The following is a 13688-nucleotide window of genomic DNA, read 5'->3' on the forward strand; positions in this document are numbered from 1 at the left end:
TTAGTGTAGATTGTTACACCTTCGAGCAGAAGAGCTGAGACCCAAATGGCATCAGCAGGGCAGAATAGGGGGAGTGGGATATGTGTGTCCCCTGTAAAGGCCATAGTAGCCGTTTTAACTAGGTGCAGGTGGGGGCCAGGTGTAGGTGGTCCACTGGAAACTGGGTGAGGTGGTCTACTGGAAACTGAAGGCTGTTAACCTATAATGAAAATAACAGGAAACCACTAGGAGAAGCAAGAGCCCCAAATGGGGCATAATGTAAGGATGTGCCTAACATTCCAGCCTCTCCCTTTTTTTTCTCCTGTAAGCTGAGGTTCCTATTAGCTGAGGTTCCTGCCAGCTGGGGTTGATGAAAGAGGCCAATCTTGTTCTTCTGTAACTTCTTCATGCTTAGGCGGGATGTAGAGATGTCCCTAATTAGTTGGCTATTGAGGGACGGGATGATCTCTAGTGTAGGTCTGGAATAGCATCATTTTCCTTATGGATCTATTCGTAATTGCTGAATGCGGTTTTGGTGGAAAGAGGAAAGGGCTCTTAGGATGCATGGGCCAAAGATGAGTACCAGGAAGAGCATTAAGAGGGGTCCAACTAGAGGGAGAAGCCAGGAGGTCCAGTTAAAATCTGTAGCCAGGTGCCCAGGATTCCGAAAGTTGTCAGACTTTTGAGTTCCTATCAACTAGCTTCTTGGTCCCCTCCCTTACTGTGCCAGACTGTTTGGCTTAAAAACAGCATTCTTCTTCTAAACAAAAAAACAACCAAAAAAACCATCATTCTTCCTCTAGGAATAGGCATAGGCCCCCTTTCTCAGCTGTGAGGAGGTTAAGTCCTCTCTGATTTTGGAGGATCATTGCTGCCAGTGAATCTATCTGGTCCTGTACTGCAACAATACTTTGGGCAGTTTCCTCTAAGCTGTCTGCAAGGTCTTTGGACAGGCTCTGATAGTAGAAAAGGGAGGGTGCTCATCTCCATCCCAGTGCCTAGGCCTGTAGCTATTCCTAGGCCAGCAAAGAGGGGAAGGGGGGCAATGCCCCGCTTGGTTCGAATGTAAACAGTGAGAGGAACCTTAAAGGACCAATTATTAGGGGCAATGTCTATCTCAGGGGTGAGATAAATTAGGGTGCAGGTCCCAGTCCAGCTGGCTGGGAGACAGAGGTAAGTTTTGGTACCGCACAGAAAGGAGATTCCCTGATTCTCTAAGCAGAAACTGTTCTCAGTGGTGAAGAGGTGAGTAACTTTGTTGTTCTCATTTTCCCAAACAAAGCAAGTTCCAGCTAAGGTTGCCCCCGTAAGGGCCTGAAAAGGGCCTTTGGGATTGAATTGTGTAGCCCCGGTGGTGGTATTCTCAAAAAATACATATTTCCTCTCAGTCTCCACCCAAAATTCAGAATGGGTAAGGCCATGGGAGGGGAGTCGGTGACAGATTGTAATTGTGAATTGCAACTCTGCCATGGGAAATAGCCATCGGAGGGAAGGGATCTACCTAAACAGAACTGGGAGGTATCGATCATTGGGAAGGTCACTGAGATGGCCAAGCTGAGAATCAAACGGGTTTCAGAAAAGGGGCTATTTGGGTGACAAAACAGCCCAGTCAGAGGAAGGCTGAAGGTTGAGAGTAAAGTTGCATAAGCATTGATCAAGATAGCCTAAAACCTTTACTGTAGGGAGTGTTCTGTTGATGTAAAGAGGTGCCTGATATGCTAGGACAGTGTTGGTCGTTACTGGTCCTAAAATGGGGAATTATTTTGGATGAGTGTTCAGTTATGTTGTTTAAATATGACTGGAGCCCTGGTCAACTTGGCTCAGTGGATAGACCATTGGCCCTCAGACTGAAGGATCCTGGGTTTGATTCCCAGTCAAGGGCACATACCTCGGTTACAGGCTTGATCCCGGCCCTGGTTGGGATATGTTGGAGAGGCAACCAATCAACGTGTGTCTCTCACATCAATGTTTCTTTCTGTGTGTCTCTCCCTCTCCACTGTCTCTAAAAATCAATGGAAAAAATATTAACAAAAAAATTATAAATATGACTGGAGTAACTGAATAGCTCTTCCTGTGAGTTTTCTCTTGCCATTTCTATGATTTGGAAGTTATAAAGTTTATTAAGGCAAATGAGTAAGAACTAGGGCTCTCTATGTTTCTTACAGTGGAAGGATGACTGGAGTCAGCTCATGCGTGTAAAGAGGTTGGGGTTGCCGTGTAACTAGTTGATGAGAGGGGAAGACAGAGCCAGCAGTCCAGCATGAGAGTGGGGTTGGCGGTGTTGAGGAAGTGATGTGTTAGGTTGAGGGTTCGAGAGAGATAGTGAAGACTTGGGAGATGTTTAAGAGGTTTGGGTAGACATGCATACAGAATAAGAGGAAGAGAAGGCTTGGTGGGTCATTGTAGACTCTAACTGCGATAGGCCTAATTCCAACCAGATGATATAAGGCAATGGCACATTTAAAAAGCAAAAATGACAAGGGAGATCCCGAGGAGTACTACCAGCCAGAATAAAGGCTGAGTAAGGGCCTCCCAGGCTAAATTCTAGTTAACTTAATCCCCAGAGTTTATTTCTAGACAGGAGGTTATTTGGTCCCAGGAAAAAGTCAATGAAATTTTCCCTGAAGATAACAATCCCACAAGAAAGTAACTGTGTTTCAGTACTGGGATGAAAAGAAGGGACTTCTTTGAGTAAGGATAGGATAAGATCATAGAATTGTTCTGCAGTAGGTCATTGGGTAGGGAGGGGGCTGGCCAAGGTGGGGACTGAGAGACAGGGACCAGCACCAACAGGTCAGTGAGGGTGATGGGGGAAGCTGGTTCATAGGGGTCTGAGGCTTATGGTTCCTCAGGAATTTCTGTAAGTTTGAGATGAGTCAGTCCAAGACTGACATGCATATACAAGCTGACTGGTAGTGGAGCCTGGAGTGCAGGGGCTCGCTTCAACTTGGAGGAGTGGACCCAGGATAGATATCCTCATAGTTTGGCCACCATCGGTGTGGTCAGGAGTTCCATGGTTTGGGCCTGTCCACTTGGGCTTCAGTGTCCCCATGCGGTAGGATGCCTGGAGGAATACCCAATCTCCCGGCTCTAGTGGAGGATCAGGGGAGAGTCAGTGGTAGGCCTGGGAAGGCCTGGTTGGCTTGCTGCCTAAGGAGGTGGCAAGTGAGACTGAGGGTGGGGAGATAATCTCCCAAAGGGCTAGAGGCAATTGGGACGTTTCCAAGTAGGAAGGGTCTGCTATACATAAGCTCAAAAGAGCTGAGGAATGTGGGGGCTCGAGGGGTTGATCGAATGCGAATGAGGGCTAAGGGAAATGGGGTGATCCAGGTTTCTTGGACCTCAAGATTTAGTTTAGTGAGGTATTGTTTCAGGATTGAATTCATTTTCTCGACCTTGCCAGAGGATTGAGGATGGTAAGGATATGTAGGCTCCAGCAGACCTGTAGGGCAGTGGCCACGCCTTGGATGACTTGAGAGATGAAGGCTGGACCATTATCTGACTGGAGGGAGGTGGGCAGGCCAAAGTGGGAAACGAGATGTTCGGCGAGGGCCTTAACTACCTCGGTAGCCTTTTCTGAGGTGACGGGGAAGGCCTTTACCCACCCAGAGAAAGTGTCTACAAAGGTTAGTAGCTATTTGAAATGCCTTACAGGGGGCATGTGTGTGAAGTCAACCTGCCAATCTTGACTGGGAACCTGTCCTCCAGCCTGATGAGTGGGAAAAGATGGGGGCGTTTTGAGGGCACCCTGGGGAGAGGTCTGAGAGCAAGTAAATCATTGACTGGTTATGTTCTTGAGGTGTGTGGCCATCTGGTGGCAAGTGATTAGGGATTGAAGGAATTTAAGGAGGAGCCTATATCCTACCTGGAGGGAGTTGTGAATCTGGGTTAGGATTTGGGGTGTCTGTTGTAGGTAGTGTTCCTGTGGTGATGAGCCAGGACCCTTCCCAAACTGCTCCTGCCTGTGTGAGTCCGGAGATTTCTTCAGTGTTGTAGGAGGGGATAGCTAATAGCTGGGATTCCGACGCTGGTATGTGTCTGACCTTTTTGCCTCCCTGTCTGCCTTGTTGTTCCCTAGGGCAGTGAGTCCTTATCATTGATGCCACTTACAATGGATTACTGCTGCCGCTTTAGGGTATCTTGCGGCCTGAAGGAGCTTGAGAATAAGATTGGCGTTTGTGATTGGGGACCCTCTGGTTGTCAGGAAGCCCTGCTCCAACCAGACTGTAGCGTGTGAATGGAGGATGTGAAAAGCATAGCGGGAGTCAGTATAGATGTTGATAATCTGTCCAGTTGCTAGAGTTAATGCGCGAGTAAGGGCTGTTAAGTTTTGCCTTCTGGGAGGAGGGGCTGTGGGGCAGAGCCCCTGATTCTGTAGTCTGGGTTATTGGAGACATTTGCATAACTGGCCACTCATTACCTGTTGTGTGTACTGGCACTGCCATCTATGAACCAGGTGTCTGCCACCTCGGGGAAAGGTGCATCGGTGATGTGTGGGAAATAAGGCTGTTGAAATCTACGAGGTCTGGGCATGAGTTGTTCATTGTCATCTGAAGGTAGAAGCAGGAGTAAGGTAGCCGGGTTCAGGGAGGTACTGTGGCATGAGGTGATATGAGGAGTTTCATGAGGGTGAGATGAATGGGCTGGGGCCTGGAGGGGACAGGAAGAGGGTGGCTTTAGTGGAGGTAAGTTCTGAGTGCATGTGGGGAATAGACCATCATTGGCTGGGAGAAGGTAAGTTCTGGCTTTCCTGGGCCAGAAGCGTTCGCACTTCTAGAGCCCAGAGGCAGGCGGGCCAGTCCCTAATGGGGGGGCTGTTTAGAAAGATAGGCAATGACCTTGAGGTCTGGCCCCGATTTCTGGCCCAGGAGGCCAAGAGTGATGCCCTTATCCTATCTAATAAAAGAGTAATATGCAAATTAACCATCACTCCACTATACCCACAAGCCATGCCCGCCAGTCAGGAGCGAGTATGCAAATTAACCCCAACCAAGATGGCTGCGGCCACTGAGCGAGCAGGAGGGAGGCTTGGGTTTCCCCGGCGATGGAGGAAGCCAAGCTTTGCACACACCCTGGCGGGCCCAGGCCTCCACTCCAGGCTACAAAGTTTCAATTGTAGAAGATAAATAAACCCCAGATACCAGGGCCTCTGCTTGGGTCACCAGGGGGCATGGCCAGCCTGCAAACCACTATAGGCTGCTTGCCCAAGTCGCCCCATGCCCCAAGGGAACCCCCACCCTGATCCGGGACAACCTTCAGGGGAAACCAGCTGGCCCCCACCCATGCATCAGGCCTCTATCCTAACTAATAAAAGAGTAATATGCAGATTGACCATGACTCTAACACACAAGATGACTGCCCAATGTGGTCAAAAGATCCTGCCCCAATGTGGACACAAGATGGCCACCACAAGATGGCCAGCAGGGGAGGGCAGTTGGGAGGAACCAGGCCTGCAAGGGAGGGCAGTTATGGGCGATCAGGCCAGCAGGGGAGGGCAGTTGGGAGGGACCAGGCCTGCAAGGAAGGACAATTGGGGGCGATCAAGCCTGCAGGGGAGGGAAGTTAGGAGTGACCAGGCCGGCAGAGGAGGTAAGTTGGGGGTGACCGGGCTTGCAGGGAAGGGCAGTTGGAGGGGGACCCAGGCCTGTAGGGAAGAGCAGTTGGGGGGACCTGGCCTGCAGGGGAGGCAGTTGGGGGGGGGGGAACCAGGCCTGCAGGGGAGGGCAATTAGGGGTGACCAGGCCTTCAGGGGAGAGCAGTTAGGCATCAATCAGGCTGGCAGGGGAGTGGTTAGGGTGTGATCAGGCTGGCAGGCAGAAGCGGTTAAGGGCAATCAGGAAGGCAGGCAGGGGAACAGTTGGGAGCCAGCAATCCTGGATTGTGAGAGGGATGTCCGACTGGGATCGGGCCTAAATGGGCAGTCGGACATCTCTCGAGGGGTCCCAGATTGGAGATGGTGCAGGCTGGGTGGAGGGACACACCCCCGTGCATGAATTTTGTGCATCGGGCCTCTAGTCCATGTATAAAATGAAGGGTTTGGATAGGTCAGATAGTTTTAGGGTGGGTGCTGAGGTAAGAGCAGTTTTCAGAGCATTATATGGGGTGAGATGCTGGTCTTGGGACCTAAAGTCTCATTGAGGGGTCCTTTCGCCACATCATAGAGGGGCTTTGCGAGAAGACTAAAGTTGGGAACCCAGAGGTGAAAGTACCCAGCAAGCCCAAGGATGGGGAGTATTTCTTGTCTAGAGAAGGGGACAGTCATGGAGGAGATAAGGCATTTACAGTTCAAGGTAATGGCTTGGCTTTGTAGGGTGAGAGTGAAACCAAGGTAGGTGACTGTGGTTCAGGACAGCTGGGGTTTATGAGGGTGTGTGCGGTAGTCCCATTCACCCAGGAAATTAAGAAGGGTATGGGTGTGTAGTTGTGAGGCAGTTAGAGGACTGCATAGCAGAAGGTCATCGACATTGGAGGAGGATGCTGGGAGTTCAGTCGAGGTGTTGAAGAACTGAGGCTAAGGCATGACCAAATAAATGAGGACTGTCTCTAAATCCTGTGGCAGGACAGTCCAGGTTAGCTGCTGTGATGTATTGGTACCAGGATCTACCATGTGAAAGCAAGTAGATTTTGGGAGTCTTTTGCAAGGGGAATAGAGAAAAAGGCATTTTTGAGATTTAGGATGGTATAGTGGGTGGTGTAGCAGGGATTAACGAGAGATCAAAACACTTGAATTCTTGGAAGACAATCCTCTTTCCCATCATGTATTAGACTTTCATTGTTTGTTTTACAGTGCCACAATTTTATTTAGTATTTTAATCCATGTGTATAAGTGGCATTGCTCTGGAGGCAGGGGGCGGCGGGGGGGGGGGGGGGGGGGAGGCGGCGGGGAAGTGTTGTCTTATGTTTACCAGCTTTTTATACGAATGTTATACTAGCCAAATGAAAAAACTGGCAAGTTTTTTCTCTTTTTTTAAAAAATTGAGATTTAAATGACATTAGAATTATCTTTCTTGCAACCCTAGTACTTTTTAAATTATGGATTTTAAAAAATCACTTTTCCATTTTCACTTGATATTGCTCTATTAACATTTTAAATTTCACCATGGGTTAACTTTTCATCATTTATGTTTTTCTAGGAAATCATGCATTTTCTCTAGATTTTCCGATGTGTTGCTTTGCAGTTGCACACAGCATTTTATTTTATTTTATAAATCTTTATTGTTCAGATTATTACAGTTGTTCCTCTTTTTTCCCCCCATAGTTCCCCTTCACCTAGTTCCCACCTCACCCTCTGCCCTTACCCCCCCCACACACACACACTTGTCCTCATCCATAGGTGTATGATTTTTGTCCAGTCTCTTCCCACACTCCCCACACCCCCTTTCTCCCAAGAATTGTCAGTCCACTCCCTTTCTATGCCCCTGATTCTATTATATTCACCAGTTTATTCTGTCCATCAAATTTTTTATTCACTTGATTTTTAGATTCACTTGTTGATAGATATATATTTGTTGTCACTTTGTTGTTCATAATTTTTATTTTTACCTTTTTCTTTTTCTTTCTCTTCTTAAAGAATACCCTTCAGCATTTCATATAATACTGGTTAGGCAGTGATGAACTCCTTTAGCTTTTTCTTTTCTGTGAAGCTCTTTATCTGACCTTCAATTCTAAATGATAGCTTTGCTTGGTAATCTTGGTTTTAGGTTTTTACTATTCATCACTTTGAATTATTTCTTGCCACTCCCAACTGGCCTGCATAATTTCTGTTGAGAAATCAGCTGACAATCATATGGGTACTTCCTTGTAGGTAACTAACTGTTTTTCTCTTGCTGCTTTAATATTCTCTCTTTGTCTTTTGCTCTTGGCATTTTAATTATGATGTGTCTTGGAGTGGTCCTCTTTGGATTCCTTTTGTTTGGGGTTCTCTGTGCTTCCTGGACTTCTATTTCTTTCACCAGGTGGGGGGAAGTTTTCTGTCATAATTTCTTCAAATAGGTTTTCAATATCTTGCCCTCTCTCTTCTTCTGGCACCCCCATAATTCTGATGCTGGTATGCTTGAAGTTGTCCCAGAGGCTCCTTACACTATCTTCATATTTTTGGATTCTTTTTGCTTTTTGCTTTTCTGGTTGGGTGTTTTTGGCTTCTTCATATTTCAAATCTTTGACTTGATTCTTGGGATCCTCTAGTCTGCTGTTGGATCTCTGTATATTATTTTTTATTTCAGTCAGTGTATGATTAATTTCTAGTTGGTCCTTTTTCATATACTTAAGGGTCTCACTAAATTTATTGGCAGTTTCTAGAAGATTCTTGAGTAACCTTATAACCATGGTTTTGCAATCTATATCCAGTAGTTTGCTTTCCTCCATTTCTTTCATTTGTGACCTGTTTCTTTGTCTCCACATTTTGGCTGCTTCCCTGGGTTGACAAAGTGTCTTTGTGTGCTAGGTGTCCTATAGGGCCCAGTGGCTCAGCCTCCCCAGTTACCTGAAGTGGACACTCTTGGTGCACCCCTTTGTGGGCTGTGTGCACAGTTTTGTTGTAGTTAAGCCTTGATTGCTGTTAGTATCACTGGGAGGAATTGACCTCCAGGCCAATTGGCTGTGAGGATCAGCTGTGTCTATTATGGGAGAACTTCTGTGCTGGAGACACCCTTATGGGGCAAGACTTGCTTCAGTGGGGCTTTGGTGCTCACTGATTTGCCCCCTGAGTGTGTCTCTTATGGATGGAGAGTTGTAATCTGCATGGTCTCACTCTGACCACTGGGCACACTGGCTCTTGGATCTCCAAAGAGGTGCAAGGTCAGCCACTGTCTGGGGCCACCCAGCAGGAGCTACAGAGAAATTTACAGATTCCTCCTCTTTGTTTGGGGTTTGGAGGTGCCCAGATGAGGCCCAGCTGTGAAGCAGTGCAAGCTGCTGTCCAGCTTTGGGCCTTCTTTTGGAAGCTCTGGGGCTCTCTGATGCAGTTGCAGTTTGTTACGTTTTAGATTGCAAAAGGCCAGGTCATTCATATGCAAAAGCCTCTGTGCACAGCTTGGGTGGGACTGTAAATTGGGTGGGGTGGGGTCTCAGGGAATCACCAGGGTGGAGCAAACAGCAATGGCTGACCATCAGCCCTTCCCTGAAGAGGTCCCTGGGTCTCTGTGTCCCGCAGCACTGTGCAGGAACAATGATCGCTGCAAGCACCTCTGAGAGAAAGCTGCCCTCGTGTTCTGGCCCAATGCCAGACAGTCCAATTTCTCCCAGGATGAGTCTGGGTCCCCAGAGTCTCGCCCAGAACTGGAGTTCAGAGCAGTTGGGAGCTTGTATCACCCTCCCAATTGAAAAAGACACCAGCGTACCCAGTTGCCAGCCCTTTCCACGTGTGCCTCCGTACCTCCACACTTCACTTCTGCACCTCCACACCTCCTCCAGGTCTCAGTGCGCGTTTCTCTTTCCTTCTAGTTGTATAAATTCCACTCAGCCAGCTTCCCGTGGTTCTGGATGATATCCATTTTGTCTTTTAGTTGTAGTTTTGAAGTGGCTGTGTGAGGCAGCAAGTTCAGGTGTTTACCTATGCTGCCATCTTGATTCCTCCTCTGCACACAGCATTTTAAAGTGAACATTTTTCTATTTTCATCTTATTTCACTTCTTGACAGCATTCAATATAGTTGAAAACTCTGTACTTCTAGGTTTTGAGTTTATTAAATTTGTTGAATGGATGTTAGAGATGCCTATCTTTAATGTGATAATGCAGAGGAATGCATGGGGAATATTAATAAAAATTACAGGAAATTTAAAAATTTAGTAAATTGTTGACAGTTTTATTTTCTTGCTAGTACAGGGTTCATCTCTGTAATTATGCAATTTATTCCCCTTTTCTACATTATTTTGGAAAATTACAGCCTTATAACAGAGATCAGGAATTGGTTAACATTGTGGCTGATCTATTTGAAACAGAGCTCTGAGAATAGTGTCACAGATACTAGTACACTTTGTAAGCAAAGAATCAGCATTTAAACCAAAGGAGAGTGTAATATGGACTGCCTACTTTTTATATTAAAATAATGTTTGCTACATGACTTTATGAAACTGGGGCAAAAGTTAAAAGTAGACCATGTGAACATGATAAAATAAAGTGAGCTTCCAGTAAGACTTTTCTGACAAACTAAAGTCCAACCTCTGATGATGCAGCACAGCTAAAACAATAAACCAACCAACCAAAGAACAGCCATGGAGTCCTCTGCATTCCAGCCTCTGTGTAAAGGGCCAGCAGGGCCGTGAGGCAGTCAGTGAACTGCAGCTGAGGGGTTTTTAAATGTGATTGTAATCCTCTGAGGGGGAGGAGGTCACCTAACACAATTCATGTGGTTTAAATCACCATTCCTTTATTTAGTTTTCCTCATACTTTAACAAATTAAATTTTGTAATGAATTAGTCATGAAATAAAAAATGTTTCCATTGAATGGAAAAACTTCCTATGATAAGCCTCCAAATATCAGGAATGAGTCAAGCTATTTCCTGCACAAATTTTCAGCAAGGATATACCACTTTATTTTTTAAAATATATTTTTATTGATTTCAGAGAGGAAGGGAGAGGGATGGATAGAAACATCAATGATGAGAATCATTGATTGGCTACCTCCTGCACACACACACACACACACCCCCTCCCCCCCACTGGGGACTGAGTCCGCAACCCGGACATGTGCCCTTGGCCAGAATCAAATCTGGGACCCTTCAAGTCTGCAGGCCGATGCTCTATCCACTGAGCCAAACCAGCTAGGGCCAGGATGTATCACTTTAAGCACTGAGCTTTTAACTATTTCAAGTGGAAACTGGAATCATCAAATACAACACATATCCTACCTTCTTAATGCCATATAGTATTGACCTGGCCAGTGTGGCTCTGTTGGTTGAGTATCATCTTGTGCACCAAAAGGTCACCAGTTCAATTCCTGGTCAGGGTACATACCCAGGTTGTGGGTTCAACCCCAGTTGTGGTGTGTACAGGAGGCAACAAGTTGGTGTTTCTCAGATCAATGTTTTCTCTTTCCCTCGCTCCGTTTCCCTCCCTCTCCTTTCCTTTCTAAAATAAAATAAGCATATTTTAAACATCACATAGTAAGTTTCTTGATTCAAATTCATCATCAAACATGACTTGTATATTTTGATGGGACTGTGGTGTGCAGGATCTTCTATTAAATGGTCTTGAGGTGCTAAGCTTTTCACATTAAATTTAGTTTTTGGTTTCCTCCTCCCCTGCAGTCAGCTGTCATGTTTTATTATTTCCCTACCTCTCATAGGACCCTGTAGATACCTGTGATTTGTCCAGCAGAAATCAGATAATCAAACATGTTAGAATCAGGTGTGACATAAGAAAAAGGAGGCTGTGGAGGACCTGAGGCATTCATTTCTGAATAAAGTACATGTGCATTACTAGTACATCTCTCCTGGTCTTCTCCAGATTGGTGATGCTGCCACAACTGCAGTCTAAATGAATGAAGTGCAACTAGTTAGATGTTTATGGTCACTAGTAAATAAAATACCCACCATCCTATCTAATAAAACAGTAATATGCAAATCATCACTCCGCTACACTCACAAGCCATGCCCACCAGCCACACCCACCAGCCAATCAGAAAGCAAATATGCAAATACACCTAACCAAGATGGCTGCAGCCTCGGAGAGCCGCGGTTGTTGGAACTGGGATATTGGAGCCGAAGATCAGAGGGGAAGATCGGAGCCAGCAGGGGTCCCCCACAGGTGATCAGAGCCAGCAGGGGTCCCCCACAGGTGATCAGAGCCAGCTGGGGTCCCCTGCAGGTGATCAGAGCCAGCTGGGGGTCCCTGCACAGGGCCCGAGCCTCAGCCAGAGGCTTGCGGCATTGGCTGGGGGCGGAGCTGGGCCATTGGAACCAGCTGGGGTCCCCTGCGGTGATTGGAGCCAGCTGGGGGTCCCTGACCAGGGCCCAAGCCTCAGCCAGAGGCTTGCAGCCTTGGCTGGGGGGGGGGGGGCGGGGGGGGGGGGAGCCGGGCGATAGAGCCAGCTGTGGGTGTCTGCGGGCGATCGGAACCAGCTGGGGTCCCTGCCCAGGGCCCAAGCCTCAAACAGAGGCTTGAGGCCTTGGCCAGGGGCGGAGCCTGGCGATCGAGCCAGCTGGGGGTCCCCTGCCAAGGGCTGGAGGCTTTAGGCCTTGGCAGGGGTGGAGCCGGAGATCACAGGAGATAGGTGTGAACTACAGAGGAAATACCTTTTCTGACTGCTCATTGGCTAAGCTCCCTGTATGCCACTCGTAATATTCTTAGTAACTTGGGTATAAGAATCCAAAAAGGTAATCTAGGGCTTTTCCACCACACTCCTGGGGAAAAAAACGAAGGTCTGCTGCTGGAGGGCTAAGAAATGTCATAATCTGCCCTACACGGTTTGGCTCAGTGGATAATGCCTAGGTTTGCCAACCGCAGAGTCCAGGTTAGATTCTGATCAAGGGCATGTACCTAAGTTGCAGGCTCCTCCCTGGCTGGGGCCCAGGTCAGGGCTCATGAAGGAGGCAGGCAATCTAGGTATTCCTCTCACTTTGATGTTTCTCTCTGTCTTTCCCTTTCTCTTTCACATTCTCTAAAAGTCAATGGAAACATATACTCAGGTGAGGATAAAAAAAATAAAGAAATGTCATATTCTATGAAAGACACATCTTGAAAATGCCTAAAGAAAGTTGTCATTTTTTCTTGGTGAAGGGACTGGAGTCCGTGTTGATGAAAACACCTTGGTGGCTGCGGTGACTTGCAGTGGCTCCAGCAGCGGGGTGATGGGGCTGGTGCCTTTCCCTGATCAGCCTGGTTGTCTCTCACAAAGGGAGGCCAGACTTCGGCTTAGGCCCGCTCCTTATGGGGAGCGGGCCTAAGCCGTCAGTAGGACACCCCCTGAGGGCTCCCAGTATATGAGAGGGGGCAGGCTGGGCTGAGGAGACCCCCCCCCCAAGTGCACGAATTTCGTGCACCGGGCCCCTAGTAATTTAACAATTTAAGAACCCTGTTGAACAACAGAGTTTTGAAAGAGTAAAACTCTTTGCAGAAGAGTCCGAAAGCACGTTTCTAAAGGAAGACCATATAAGGAAAGTAGAACTATATAGATCAGCAGATGGCTTAATTGGCTTTGCATAAACTTATTAACAAATTCAGTAACAAAATACAAAAGTAATTTAATGAGTCATCATATGAGGCATTGAATTCAAATCTGATTTGTAATGTGTTCATAATACAACTTGCTTAATTATCCATATGAATGAATGAATCATTAATACCTGAAGCCTGCTCAACAGTTTTGAACACCTACTTATGTAATGGTGGTGATCATTTGCTGAGTAAGGCAATTAGTAGCTCCCTGGGTAAGAAGTAGTCAAAATAATCACGTGAGGACTACTTCAATAAACAACAGAGCTGTTCTTGGAGGTTTTAGAAACCCAAGATAAGTATTTCAAGAGCTAAGTTATCTTGTGTTGTATTAATTCAGATGCAGTTGCTTATTAGATGTCTATTTTTTAAGGAAGACATGATGGAATTCTGTGAATTTACAAGAGGAAGTGACAGCAACTGATCATAATGCATAATGTTATTAAAACAACAGCTTGCTACCAGCCCCAGGCTTCTGAAAAATTTGCACAGGTGGGAAAAATATTTGGGCACAAGTCTTCAATATATTTAAACAATTGAAAATGTGGAAGGAAACTT

The sequence above is a fragment of the Eptesicus fuscus genome, chromosome 2 (genome assembly GCF_027574615.1).
Source record: "Eptesicus fuscus isolate TK198812 chromosome 2, DD_ASM_mEF_20220401, whole genome shotgun sequence".
Lineage (NCBI taxonomy): Eukaryota > Metazoa > Chordata > Mammalia > Chiroptera > Vespertilionidae > Eptesicus > Eptesicus fuscus.